Source organism: Drosophila nasuta, chromosome 2R (assembly GCF_023558535.2).
Source record: "Drosophila nasuta strain 15112-1781.00 chromosome 2R, ASM2355853v1, whole genome shotgun sequence".
NCBI classification, from domain to species: Eukaryota; Metazoa; Arthropoda; class Insecta; order Diptera; family Drosophilidae; genus Drosophila; species Drosophila nasuta.
Genome location: NC_083456.1, coordinates 30,612,476 through 30,626,925, shown reverse-complemented (window position 1 = coordinate 30,626,925; position 14,450 = coordinate 30,612,476). Strand labels below are relative to the sequence as shown.

Genomic DNA, 14,450 nt, shown 5'->3' with positions numbered 1-14,450 from the left:
AGGCTCAAAGCCAAAAAGAAAAACACTCGCAAATGTCAAATGTTTGTGACAGGCCCCCTGGAGGGGAAGAGATGAGAAGGAGAGAGAGCGGAAGGGGCCGCAGGATCTGTTTGTGGGTGTGGCTAATTATAAACACATTGAAAATTATAAAATCAATATGCGGTGAGGCGGGGGAATGAGGAAAAGCAAACAAGAGCACAGAGAATGCGCTGACAGCCAGACAAGAACAAAACTGAACTCAACTGAACTGAACTGAACAGGCAGACGACAACTAACGAGACAAGGCATTTTTTAAGCATACCCTGTAATTGGCGTGAATGGCGGAGAGGGTATGATGACGCACATCTAAGTTTATTATTATTACTTAAGAATGCCATTCAAAGTTGTTGAAGGAAGTATAAATTCAGGTATTACTTTTTCGAATTTAGTTATTTATTTACTTATAATAATTTAGTAGACCTATTCTTCACAATTATAGTCCTTAAATGGTATTTACTTCATTAGTTTAGCCTTAAAATATTTACTATATTCATGTTTCTATATTTGAAAGTGAATTCGAAATAGGAACGCAATTGTTCAGATTAATTTTCGCATATGACTCACTTTTATTTGATTTGTTATTATACTATGATGTATATGATACGATAATATAATATGATATTAGACTCTTCAATATTCAAAATGTCTAAAAGGGTCTATTATACTATTCTACTTTATGGCTTTATTTGAACATAAGATTTATAAAAATACAATTTCAAATATAAAATTGTGTGATTCACACAAGAACTCTGTGATTCACACAAGAACTCTTCTATTTACATATGTATACTATGATCCATTAATTACAAGAATTCTAAAAAGTCTACTAGAAGGTGAAGGGTCTAATAGGGTTAAAACTTGCCTATAGTTTTCATAATAATTGATTCTCTTGTGTAACTATTATTTGTATATTCAACGGCATACTTAATTCTACTACTCGTACTTACTGCTTCTTCATATTTTACTGTTTAAATATTTTCAAAAATTTCGTAAATTTAAAATATATACAAGTTATTTTTATAGCACAACTTTAAACATAGAGGGTTGGCTCTTCTTTTATTACCTTTTTATGCATTTCCCTATCTGATGATATTTAAATTTTTTACAACAGGGTATCTTCTTAGTCTGCACATTAAATTAAAGTTGCTCGTAATAAGCAGGCAAATGGTTGCCATATGGTTGAGTTGATGTTGCTGTTGCCCTTGTTTGTTGTTCTCGCTGCTGTTGCTGCTGCTGCTGTTGTTGTTGTTGTAGCACTCTTGACACGCCAACATGACCACAAATGAGATGGTGTGTACCGCTGTCTCTCTTCTTCCCTCTCTCTGTCCTTCCCTCTCTTCCTCCCTATCTCTTCAAGGTGTGTCGCAGCATTTCAGCCACGTTGTCAACGCCCACACGCACTTCTTGTTCGTCCTGTCCCATGTCCTGTGCCACAAGAGTCCTGTTGTTCTCAACGATGTTGTCCCTTCTCTCCTCATTTGTTGTCCCTTCTCTTCTCATTTCTTGTTTTTCGTGATGTCAATGACTTTTCATAAGGTTCATTCTTTTGACACTTTACATTACAGTTTGTCTCTTTGGTGTTGCGACCAGGTATAAAAGTGAGGAGAATCTTTCCTCATTCCTTCGACTTCCCCCCGAAAGTTTTCCCTTTGTGCGCTGCAATTGAAAATTGAGTATTAAACCGATTTGCAGCCGCATTTGCTGTGCCTCATTAGAGCGCGTTTAACGAGAGTCAAAGAACTGACGACAACAACAAACACAAATATTAACAAGTAAGAAAGTTACAGTCGAGTGTACTCGACTGTGAGATACCCGCTACCCATTTTGAATAAAAGCAAAATATTGCGGTATTATTTTCAAAATATACCAAAAATGCAAATATACTAAAAATATACCAAATGTTATATATGGTATATATATACCAGATTGACAGCCAAAGCAACTCAGACCACCAGTAAGAAGAAAGTATTACTTTAATAGCTTCCACATTTTTTATTTAATCGCAATCAAATTCTCAGGAATCATAGCTACTATAGTAATTATAGTATATACCAAAATTCGCAACTCTAGCTTTAAATTTACGCGTGTTATTCGATTTTATTGATTTGCGGGGGCGGAAGTGGGCGTGGCAAAATTTGAAACAAACTTGATCTGCGTGCAAATATAACAAATGCTGTCCAAAAAAAAATTATAGCTCTATCTCTTATAGTCTCTGTTTCATACGGACGGACGGACAGACGGACGGACGGACATTGCTAGATCGTCTCGGTTGTTGACGTTGATCAAGAATATATATACTTTATAGGGTCGGAGATGCCTCGTTCTACCTGTTACATATATTTCCTGCCGGCACAAAGTTATAATACCCTTCTACCCTATGGGTAGCGGGTATAAAAACAAACATTAACAAACGACAGTTTCTCACACTCTGCTCAACAGGAGATTTTTATCTTAAAGACCAGCAGCCAAAGTCTCCCAACTCCATCTCGATTTCGATGTCGATTTCCCTCTCACCGCAATTGAATTCCCCTGCGGTGAGCAAGAGAGAGAGAGAGAGAGAGAGATAGCAAGAGAGTTCTCTCGACAGTTTCCCACTTTTAGGTTTATACTTATGTATGTTCGTAATTTAGATTTATATGCCCCATTCCCTCCCTTATTCCTCCAGGCTCGGCTTTATTATCTGCCACCAAATTCTATATCTATTGAAAGTTGGCGTTGATTATGTTTGATTTATATGACGAGAAAGTCACGACCAGGAGGAAAGACAGACGGACGGACAGACAGACGGATTGTCCATGGGGGTTGTCAACCCTCAATGGACCGTAGAGTGATTGAGTAGGAACTGAAGCGGAGGCAACAGAGGCAGAGAGATGTGTTAATCCATCGTTGCCCAGGCAAACAGTTTACACTTTCATCTACACCATTGAGAGAGAGAAGTGTGGCAGGGGCACAGCAACTAGGGGCAAGAGGCAAGTCGGGAGTCGGGAGTCGTGAATCGAGCTGCGACTTTCTCCGTTTGGTTTTAATTGCGCGTCGCCCGAAAAACTGTAAATGACACCCTCATAAATTGCCGCCTTTTGTGGCATTAAGAAGTCACTACTACACAGCGTGGAGAGGGGGAGAGGGGAGGCATGTGGCAGGGGCAGCATGTCCAGCTGTCAATCACATTTCGAGTTGAGTGCGTAAAAAAACGGGAAACGAGCTGCGCTTTAACGGGCGGACATCAAAAGTAGGTAAAAGTGTTGAATCCGACGACGACTTTGAATGGTTGGACACAAGCGGCATGCCACATGCGGCAAGCTGCAACGTAGCAACTTCATTAGACGAGCCATTGGTGGCTTTTAATGAGCCTTAAAAACCAGGGGGAGTTAAAGGGTGGCAAAAAGAGGCTGCTTCGATTGGGAGAGAGGAGGAAAGGAAGAGGGTAGGGACAGGGAGCAGGGACAGGGGCAGGGACAGGAGCAGGAACAGGAGGCAGGCACAGGGAGCAGGCTCAGGGAGCAGGCACAGGGAGCAGGAGGCAGGGGCAGGGGCAGGGGCAGGGGCAGGGGCAACTACTGGGTGGCGCCACCCGTTAGGAAGTTGTTGAAATCTTTGTGATGCATTAAAATTTGCAAGTTTTGACTTTGCCTTTTGTGTCCTGCTGACTGTCGACTGCTGCTGACATTTGTGTGTCAGTGGCACGTTCTGCATGCTTTTAGGCATCCACACACATACTGGCACACACACACACACTCGCACACACACATACACTCAGAATTTATGCAAATGTCGCTTTTCTGCGTAGCTGCTTCGCTTTTTTTAATGAGCACACAGAGACTGCGACTGAGAAAGAGAAAGAAGCAAGAGATAGCTGTAGAGAGAGAGGGAGAGAGAGAGAGGGGAAGAGTGGGAGAGAGAGTGGGAAGAGTGTAAAGGAGTGTGGGATGTAAGAAGAAGCATGTTAAAGGAAGATGACAGAGGAAAGAGGAAAGAGGCAACAAGGAAGAAGGAGAGCAAAACGCACACAACCGCAGCGCAATGCAAATGAGATGTTAACTGTAAAAGAGTGTGTGTGATGGGTGTATGATGTGTGTGTCCGTGTGTGTGTGTATGAAGAGTGATACACATGTGTGTGTGTGTGCGTTGATGTCTTGACATGCGCCAGCGAGAAGCAATTAAAACGAAATAAGCAAAGTTTCTCGCATGGCAAACAATTTACGCAATTCAACTGCACACACACACACACATACACTTAACACACACATACATATATAAAATGGCCTCCTCCCCCCTCTCTCCCTTCTCCACCACTCACTAACTGCTGCAAGTCCATTTGCCAATCAATCAGCTTTACCTTAAGGCAATTTTCAGTCCACATAAAAGTGCTCAGGCGTTAGACATTGGGAGATGAGGAAAGGGAGGGGGCCGGGGTGTCCACTTGTTATCCTTGATCCTATTTGCGCTGCCTGCTTGCCACATCGTGTTGCAGTCAAGTGCAAGCACACAACAAAAGTGCGAAGGTTGCAACTGCCGCAGGGCCAAACACTTCAATTGGATGCAGGCACTCGCTAAAGGTGCAACACCAACAACAACAACTGCAACAACAACAACAAGAGCAACAACAACTGCAACAGCTTGTTAGCCATTTTAGGCTGCCCCAAGCTGCAACAATGCCACCTCCTCGCTCTCTCCCCTCTTGAGTTTGCTGCTTAGCCAAGTTGCTAAAGTATTCTGTCGAAATGTGGCTAAGCTAAGTTGCTAAAGATTTCTAGCAAAATGTTGCTAAGATGTTCTATCAAAATGTTGCAGCACTTTGCGACACTCAACAACGAGCTTGTCAACATTTTAGTACACACACATGTTGCCAGTCTCAAGTGTAGCGCAACACTTGACGAAAGCAACATGTTGAGTGTATGAAGTTGACTATCAAATTTGTGGGAAACTTAAGATAACATTAGGATAATAAGGTAATATACAAATTTTAATTTATAATAATAATTGATAAATTATAAAAATAAAATACAAAATAAAACTTAAAATAATATAAGGATAATGGGATTAGATAAAAATAAAAATGAATAACAATAATTCTTATTTTACAAACATAAAATAAAATATAAAACTTAAAATAACATTAGGAAAATAATAAAAAACTTCTAATTTATAATAATAATTGATAAATTGTAGAAATAAAATAAGAAATAAAACTTAAAATAACATTAGGATAAAAAGACAATATAAAACTTTTCATTTATAATAATATTTTAAAAATTGCAGAAATAAAACTTAAAATAAGAAAAGGATAATGCATTATTACAAAAAAAAAATTATAACAATAATTCTTATACAATAATATAATAACATAAAACTTAAGATATCATAAGGATAATATAAAACAAATAATTTATAATAAATTTACGAATTTAGTTTCATTTGTAGATACATTTTTAATAAATAAACCTAAGGAATACCAAAGAAATGATAAAGAATTATAAAAGAAAACAATTTTCATATGAAAAATAAATTAAAAACTGTTAGGAGTAGGTAAATAAATTTTAAAAGCGTATTCATACAGTTTTTTTTTATACCATTTGGTATTGAACAACCTCTTAGAATTATTAAATAAAATACATTTATGAAGTGTTTTTAATCAATTTAATATTAGATTGGAAGACAAACCAATATATTTTAAAAATAAAATGGTTTTTCGCAACAATTTAATATTATATTTAAAATGATATCAATTTAAATGTAATTTCAGGAATAAGTAAAAGATTTTTAAATATATATCTTTTTTTATTTAATTTAAAATTAAATAAAGTTGTTCATTAATACAAAGCTTTTCTGTCAGTCTCTTCGTCATAAAATTTACTTATTATCTTTAGATAGATACATTGTAAATAAATAAAGAATATAAAAAAAAAATAAAATAAAAAAAAATACAATGTAAAACTTCCATTAACATAATTTCTTAAAATTATCATATAAATTGTCCTGTCTATGAACTATTTTAACTCATTAATAGTAAAGTTTTATTCTTAAATAAATCAATTTAAAAATGATAAAGGAAATTTTCTTAAGAATTAAAAGAAAAAATTGAAATTTCTTAATGTTGCCTGTTGAATTGTTAAATAAATAACTCTTCCTCAACTCTTCAACGAAGTTCCAGAAATTCTTTCACCTTGAGCTAACAAGTATTAAATCATTTGCCGGCAGTCGAGCTCTAAGATTACATATCAATTGTCATTTGATTACTTAATAATAAGAACACAATGAAGATGTTGTTGTTGTTGTTGTTGTTGTTGTGGTCATCGTGATGGTTTTGGTTGGCTGTTGAATTTCATCGGTAAATTGAAATTATCTGGCCAAGGAGCTGGACCGGAAATTGAGATTAAATTGAGCTGTGTTGTCGTCAGGTCTTTGACGTTTATGTCTCTGATAGCCAAAAGTGAAAGCGAAAGTGAAAGTGAAAGCACAAAAAAGCCAAAGTCACAGCACGTGTGCCGTCGTCGCATTCAACATTCCCTCCTCCCCCCTCTCCAAATAACTTCTTGTGGCATTATGACGATGATGACCATCGATAATCCAAGCACATAACAATGAACCTACTTCATAAGTCTCTCTCTCTCTCTCTCTCTCTCTCTCTCTCTCTCTCTCTCTCTCTCTGTGGAAATGGTTCATTAATGCTGTTGACCATCGGATAACTCAATTTGTGGTCAAGTCTTGGCTTGCGTTGGGTTGAGTGACCTGCCAAAGAGGGTTATGGCCACTTGCTGTCAAATTAGTGCCTAGTTTTAGGCGCATAATTGGCCTCAGCAAAACTTTTTACACGCAACCATAAAAGATTTATGGAAATTATGCATGTTTTTGTTTATGTTGCCGCAACAAAGGCAACGCAGATTTATGAGCGCTTGCAATAAATCACACACACCCCACTCTTAGAAGATACAACTTTTGCGAGTTGTCTATTAATTGGTTGCATAGATGAACAGTTAAGTGTGTTGCCAAAGGTCAAGTCTGTTGCCGCAACATGTTGCTAACGTCCATTGCTGCATACAAGAGAACACACACAGACAGAGAGTGAGAGAGAGCACGCGTCGTCGTTTTTTCTGCCCTATACCCTGTCATGGTGTGGGAGTGCGTACCCGACGACCGACTAACGAAACGCAACCGATAAGTGTGCCGCGACTTCGTTAATTCCGTGGCCGAACATTGTCTGTGGCACGACACGCAACATGTTGGCTCGAGCATCACATAACATTAACATGTTCGACACAGCACCGAGCACAGCATCCGTTTATTTTCAATAGCAATAAAGCGATTCGAGACTGTTCAAGTTTATTATTGACAATAAACATAAAGCTATAATAGGAAATTGCTCAACAAATAATAAAATAAATATTCTAAGTGAGCTTTAACACATAAAAGGTATTTTACTGCACAGGAATTTATTCTAAAACAAATTGTTAGGTAATTTATTTGCTGTTTCTGTTATCAATTGTTTGCAATATAAAATATTAACTATATATTCTTCAAAATAGAATTTCCATATATTTAAATATGATAACCCGAAGAACTTTAGCTATATATAGTAATGTTATCTTCTATCAAGTCTAAGCAATGCAATTAACAGCAATTTAACAATTCTCGTTACACTTTTTACTGGTTATAAATTTATGCTATTTATGCACTCAACTCAATTTTGTCATACGCTTATTAACAATTCATAACAAATACCATATTTACAGCTTGTTGATGAAATTGCCTTGCAACCTCGTCCGTTTGGTTGGACCCGCAACATTTCGGTTCGATTGGCCGCTCGATCTGGTTGGCTGCGCCTTGCGACCGAGTTCAGTTCAGTCTCTCATTCGCCTCTCGTATTCGCTGTTGTCCGGACACGTGCGCGCTTGAACATTATTGTCGGTTTCTCGCCCCAGTGTGCGCAGAGTTCCCGTTATAATAATACACAACAATTTCACTCTCGTTTCGATTGGGAATTGTTTGGCAATAAAATACGCATACAAGTGATTTACTATCTCTGTGAAATCTATCAAAGTTTCTGTGCAATTATCGATGCCGATTTGCCGCGCTTTATTTTGTGCGTAAACTGCAAAAGTAAAAGCAAAAGAAAAGGAAACGAAACGAAAAGAAAAACAAATTTGACAAGCGACTCGCAATTTATGCGCTAATTAGGCAAAAGGCAAAAATAAGTGCGTGAGCCTCTTTCCCCCCACAATCTACCCATCGAATTGTTTTGCTGGATGCTGCGCAGCCGACGCAGCAGCCAAAAGGTGCGTGCAAAGCAGCGACGCCAACTGCGACGCTTCTCGAACCTAGCCGGTTACAGTGCGTGCGAATAGTCGTTGCCCGGGCAGCGACAAACGAAAGTGGGAAAAGCGGAAGGGGAAAGGGACAGCGACAGCGACAGTTGTCGCGCACTGTTGTTGTCGTAATTTCGCGTTAAAATAAACACGCAAGAAACACACACACAAAAAAAAAAAGAACGAGAAGAAGAAGACACACAAAAACCGTAAGAAGCTGCTCAAAGAGCAACAACAACAGCAAAGGAAAGTGCAGAAAAATCAAATAAGAATTGAAATTTAGGCCAAAAGCGGATTACAAGAATTGTTGCTGGCAACAACAACCACAGCAACAACTACAAGGAGAAGAAGAGGAAGCTGAACAGCCGCAAGCATAAAAAGAAAAAATTTCATCCTAACAAAAGCAACAACTTTGCGCTCGCTTTGTGCGTACGTGTGCGTGCGTGTGTGTGTGTGTGTGCGTGTCCATATCCGTGTTCGAATTCGCGCGTGTGTGAGTGTGTAAAGTGAATTGCAAAAAAGTGAGAAGAAGCAAAAATACAAAATACCAAAATATCGAAACAACAACAACACGAGCTCAATAGTGAAGCCGGGACAAGTGTGTGAGAGCGAGATAGCTAGCTGCAAATAATTCATATGGAAATTGGCGTATGTCATGCTGGCTCATTAATGTGCTTCAGTATTTAACAGTTAACCCCCAACCCCCCCCTCTTGATACACTTCCCTGAACCTTGTTGCGTGCAGGTCATCAATTAATTTGCTGCCAACGACAGCAACCAGCAGCAACAACAACAACAAGAACAACAACAACAGCGATTGCCGCAATCATTTTCGCACTTTAAACGTCAGCAACAACAATAAGCAGTGTAAATAAAAGCCGCCTCAAAAGCTCGAACAAAAAAGAAAAACACAAGAGGGAAAAAGAACAAAAAATTAATGACACTTTGACGCGCTGTGGTTTCAGTTGTATCTTGTATCTGTAAGATACAAACCCCCAAACCCCAGCCTCTGCCCCGCCCACACACTCCACCCACAATCGAGATAGCGGCCGCGTGCTGTCATAATTTATCACAATTGTCATCTGGTCGTCGTCCAGTGAAAGTGCATCCACAAGATACACAGAAGAGCTGAAGCTACAAGATACAAATTGCTTATGAAGACTTTCCCTTATGCGGGTCAGTGCGTTAGAACAATAATAATGCTGCGTCCAACGAGTGCAAACACAAAACAAAAGAGATAGAAAGAGAGTTAAAAAAAGAGAAAGAAGAAAAAGTCAAGTTTACTTTTATTATTTTTCCTGCTTGTGCACAAAATACAAACATAATAAAAAATAAACTCGCAAGCTGAAACTCAAACTTACCCTGCACTTGGATTACTGAGAGCAGCATCAGCATCAGAAGCAGCAAGGACTTCCAGCAAGGATACTTTTGGGTGAGTTGCTCCCTGAGATTTGTAGCTCGACGTTAAAACTAACGCATTAAGTTCAGAGGCAAGTTAACTTCTACTTTGCCTCTCTCTCTGGGGCAGCCTTAAAGTTGTCCACTTCTTTCGCTTTCTATGAAATATAGAATAATGCACAACTTGGCAAGGGCAAAGGGATTAAGCGCATTCTGCCTTTTTTTTTTTCGTTATTTAATTAAATTACTGCTCACAACTATGGCCCAGAAATGTCCTGCACTTCTTTTGTTCTTGACATTTTAAGGAAACTGGTCAAGCTCCAAACTATAGATGTATAAAATACTATTTGAGATACGTTTGTTGGGGAATTCGTTTTTAAAATATTTCAGAAGTGGAATTTTCTAGAAAGTTGAAGTAAATATTCAACGTAAACTAAAGTTATTAGACCTCGATGTTGACACTATCCTATACAAGAAGTTCTAAAACGAGGAACATTGGAACATTGTGGAACAATAAAAACTTTTCAATCTTAAGATAAAAACTTGAAACAAGAATTTCGGATTGAAAAAGTCTTCAAATAAGAATTCTATATTACAAATTCTTTAAATAATTAAATCAATATGGAAAGAAGATGTCAATCATCGTTTTCAGATTAGCCAAATCTTTTTTTAGGTTCGGAATGTTCTTAAATTCAGGACTCATTTCTCTTGAAAGAAGTTTTAAATCTTTAATAATCGCTTAAGGATTAGAAAAATCTTGTCTTAAAATCAGAAAGTTCAGAAATTCAATTCTATTTATTTTTCTGGTTGTTTTAAGCATTTACAATCCTTATTGTTGGGACTTCATATGTTTCAATAGCATTCATCAAACTTAAGTAGCGCGTTACTATCAATTGCTCAGCACTTCTATCGATTTTTTTTTCAGTATTGCGTAGAATGTAAATGGAACTTATTTGAAGTGTTGTTTTAGTATCGAAAAGATTTCAAATTCAGGACTCATTTCTCTTAAAAAAAGATTTCAATCTTTAATCAACGTTTAAGGATTAGCAAAATCTTGTCTTAAAATCCGAAAGTTCAGAAATTCAATTAAATTTATTTTTCTTTTTGCTTTAGGCATTTATAGTCTTTATTGTTTTGCGTTCTTATTAGCATTCATCAAACTTAAGTAGTACTTTACTATCGATTGTTCAACTCTCCTATCGATATTTTTCCAGTATTAGGTAGAATATATTAAGAACTTATTTGAAGTGTTGTTTTAGGAAATTTTTGCAACTTAGAACTCATTTCTTGTATCTGAAATCAATGTCGCAATTGCCTTCCTGTAAAGTTAAACTATTTATTGGTAAAGAGAGTCAGAAAGATTGAAAAATGGAGAGATTGAAAGATGTTATCCAAAGATATTCCATTTGATTCTTAAGCAATACATTGTTTAACTTTATTCCATAAAAAAATCTTTTGTGACATTAAGTAAATGCTATAAAGAATAGTTATGTATGTGAATTATTTTAAAGAGTTATTCTTAAGTTGTGTTCTAGAAAACAGTTCTATGGATTATCTTTTATTTTTTATTCTATTTATGACAAACTTTATTCAATTTCTTTTCTTTCTAAGTAAGTTAAGTTCTGCAGTTCCAACATAATGTGAAATGGAATTTAGTTTGTCAGCTTTTGTATCTTTAAGATTGTATTATTGCAAGTTGTGCTTAGGGCATTTCACACTTTAAATTCACAGCATCTTAGACAAGGTTTATTCTTTTGCTATTCACTCGCAGTTTGCTCAAATTGTATTGCATTTTTTTTTTGCTGAGATTCTGTGGCTGGCATCTGCTATCAGAGATTGTTGACACATTGGAGCCAAGAGAGAGAGTCTAGGGATTGCGGGTTGAGGCAATTGTCTTAAGGCCACTTGCGGTTACCTGGACTACAAAGCGCTTGCCAAGCCATAAGCCAAGACAAAAATCGTTGTCTAAGTTGGCCTAAGCGGTGTTCCATGTCTCCTTCCTGCTTCCCTTTCCTTTCTCGCTCTCTCTTTCGGTGTTTAATGCAAAGCGTGCCAAAAGTGAAATCTCTAGACTACGCGTTGGAATTGTAGCTGTTCTTACTACCATATAAATGGTTCACATATGTACACGTATATGGCACACATATGTCCATGTGTGTGTGTGTGTGGGTGTATATAAAAGAGCAAATCACAAAATCCACTGCACCCCCATGCGATAAACTCATATGAATGCCACTGCCGCAGGATATTTGCAAAGCCAGCGCCGTGGACTCGCACCAAACTAGACCAGAGAAGAGTCGAACATAGAGTAGAGAATACAGAGAAGAGAGAAGAGGGAAGAGAGAAGAGGGAAGAGGGAAGAGAGAAGAGGGAAGAGAACTGTGCTGAGCCAGAACATATCCAGAAGTCGGTGCCGACTCCACATACGTTGTACAGTCTATTAAAACAAATAGAAAAACAGCAAACGCACCCACACACAAACACAAACACAAACGCACACACACACACTTACACACACGCTGAAAATATGAACAAAACAAAGCAAAATACTCGGCCAAAGAAATAAGCACAAAACAAGAAAGTATAGCTCGCTCTTTATTTTCTTTTTGGCCATGCCGAAAATTAAATACTCTTCAAGGTTGCAGCTAAAAGCGTTCTATAGATTTAGCTGAATTTTTGAATACAAATATTAAGGGGAAAATAAAGCAATTGTTAGTTTAAATAACACTTTTGTCTGGCTGGGAATTGGAAGCTAAAAGAGTAATATAGAAATAGCTGAATTTCAACACCAAATATTTATAAAAAAAAAAGAAGATTTGTTATCTATAGAAATAGCTGAATTCCAACACAAAATATTTATAAAAATAGAAGACAACAAAAAGAGAAAAGAATGTTATTTGTTTGTATTTAAATTACACATTTTTGACAAAATAAATTCTTTTGAAAATATGTAAGATAATAATATGAAAAGTATTATCATTATATGGAAGATAGAAAAGCGGACATTAAAAATAAAATAGTAATAAAATAGTGTGTTGGAGAATTCTATAGATTTAGCTGAACATAAAAAAATTCGTATGACTGATAAAATAAAATTAACTTATTATCAATCAGATAGATTGTAAATAAGCAGAATAAAAAAAAAAAAAATAAATGACTGATAAAAATGGGATTTATTTCAATTGAATTTATAGAATTTTACAAATTTTAAGTCAAATATTAAATGAACTAAACTGAATGTATGTTTGAAATGTGCTTGCATTAAAATAAGGCTTTTGAAATAGAAAACTTCATAAAACCTTTATAATAGTATATTTATATAATTATTATTTAGTATAGTTACTATAATTATTATTATTATAACTTTTTTTGATTGTTTTTAATTTATATATTACATATTAAAAATAATTACTTACTATTTAATGAAAGTTTTTATTTATGGTATCTATCTCATTATTTTAAGTTCATGCAAGTTCGATTGTTGCACTTTTGTCATTTCTATAGATAACTTCTTTTAAGTGCTGTATAATATATAAAGATAACTTATTTAAAGTGTTGTATAGTATTGAAAAATAAAGGATTTTATTCGAAGTGTGCGTCAATGGCAAACAAATGGGAGAATGAGATGATTAGGAAATTGTTTAGACTCCGCAACTTAACAAAATTAAAATTAAATAATATAAAAAATGTGAAAATATTGAAACATAGAAAGATATTAAAACAAATAAGTCAATTAGTGAATTTAAATGTATCTATTCTTAATAAGCTAATGTAAACAAAAATGTGAAATACACTTAAAAACCTTTAACTAAGTTAATTAGTTTTTATATCACAACAAGTTGTTAATATGCTATAAATTAAACCAAATTAACGATTTCTTGAATGTGCTTTACATTTCTGATTACTTGAACTTATTAAGAATATATAAATTCTGTGATATGAAAAAAGTTCTCAGAACTAACTCATTTGTTAATATATAATATCATAACACAAATATATATAAAAGCCAGAAGAATAGCTATATTATATATATAATATTATAATAGTTTATATTATAAATTAAACTAATTGACTTAGCTAACGATTTCTTGAATGTGTCTTACATTTCTGTTAATTTAAACTAATCGAGAATATATATATTTAGTTCCTTTTTGGAGCGTAACACACGGAAGAGTTATCTGAAAATACCCAAAGAGCAAGCGTATTGCAATTCACACACTTATTCAGAAATAGTGCATATAAAGTTGGAGCTTTATGCGAACCAAAAAAAGAGAGAGAAAAATCAGAGAAAGAATGGGGCAAACTAAGCAACAAAACTCGAAAATTTAGGTAACTGCATAGAATTGAATTTTGCGCAAAATGCTTCAAGCAAGCAAGAGCAGCAAAAGCAGCAACAAAAATACAAAAACGAGCAACGAAAACAACAACAACAACAAGAAAAGCATAAACTGGGGAAAAACACATAAAATGTTTGCCATGTGAAAATGCAAATATTATTTATTGTGCATGTATGAGTGCCTCACTCTCTATGTGTGTGTGTGTGTGTGAGTGTGTTCAAGAGTGTCAACTTCCATTTCGAATGTGTGTGTGAGTGTCTGTGTGTGCGTGCAGTCAAACAATAAAACTTTTCAATATATATTTTATTAGAAATTTCGGTTGGCATTTTCTGCATAATAAATTTTGAAGCTAAACTGCATCAATTGTTCCGCTG

The 14,450-nt window shown here is 35.8% G+C and overlaps 1 protein-coding gene across 4 annotated transcripts in view; it reads left to right on the top strand.

Annotated features, from left to right (window-relative positions):
- The first annotated feature begins 7,899 nt into the window (after positions 1 to 7,899).
- The window catches only part of LOC132785489 (sialoadhesin), a 92,303-nt gene continuing 85,752 nt past the window's right edge, over positions 7,900 to 14,450 (top strand). For all 4 annotated transcript variants that reach the window (XM_060791612.1, XM_060791611.1, XM_060791610.1 and 1 more), the window contains exon 1: positions 7,900 to 9,773. The gene's annotated coding sequence lies outside the window, so the exon portion shown is untranslated. The remainder of the gene's footprint in view (positions 9,774 to 14,450) is intronic.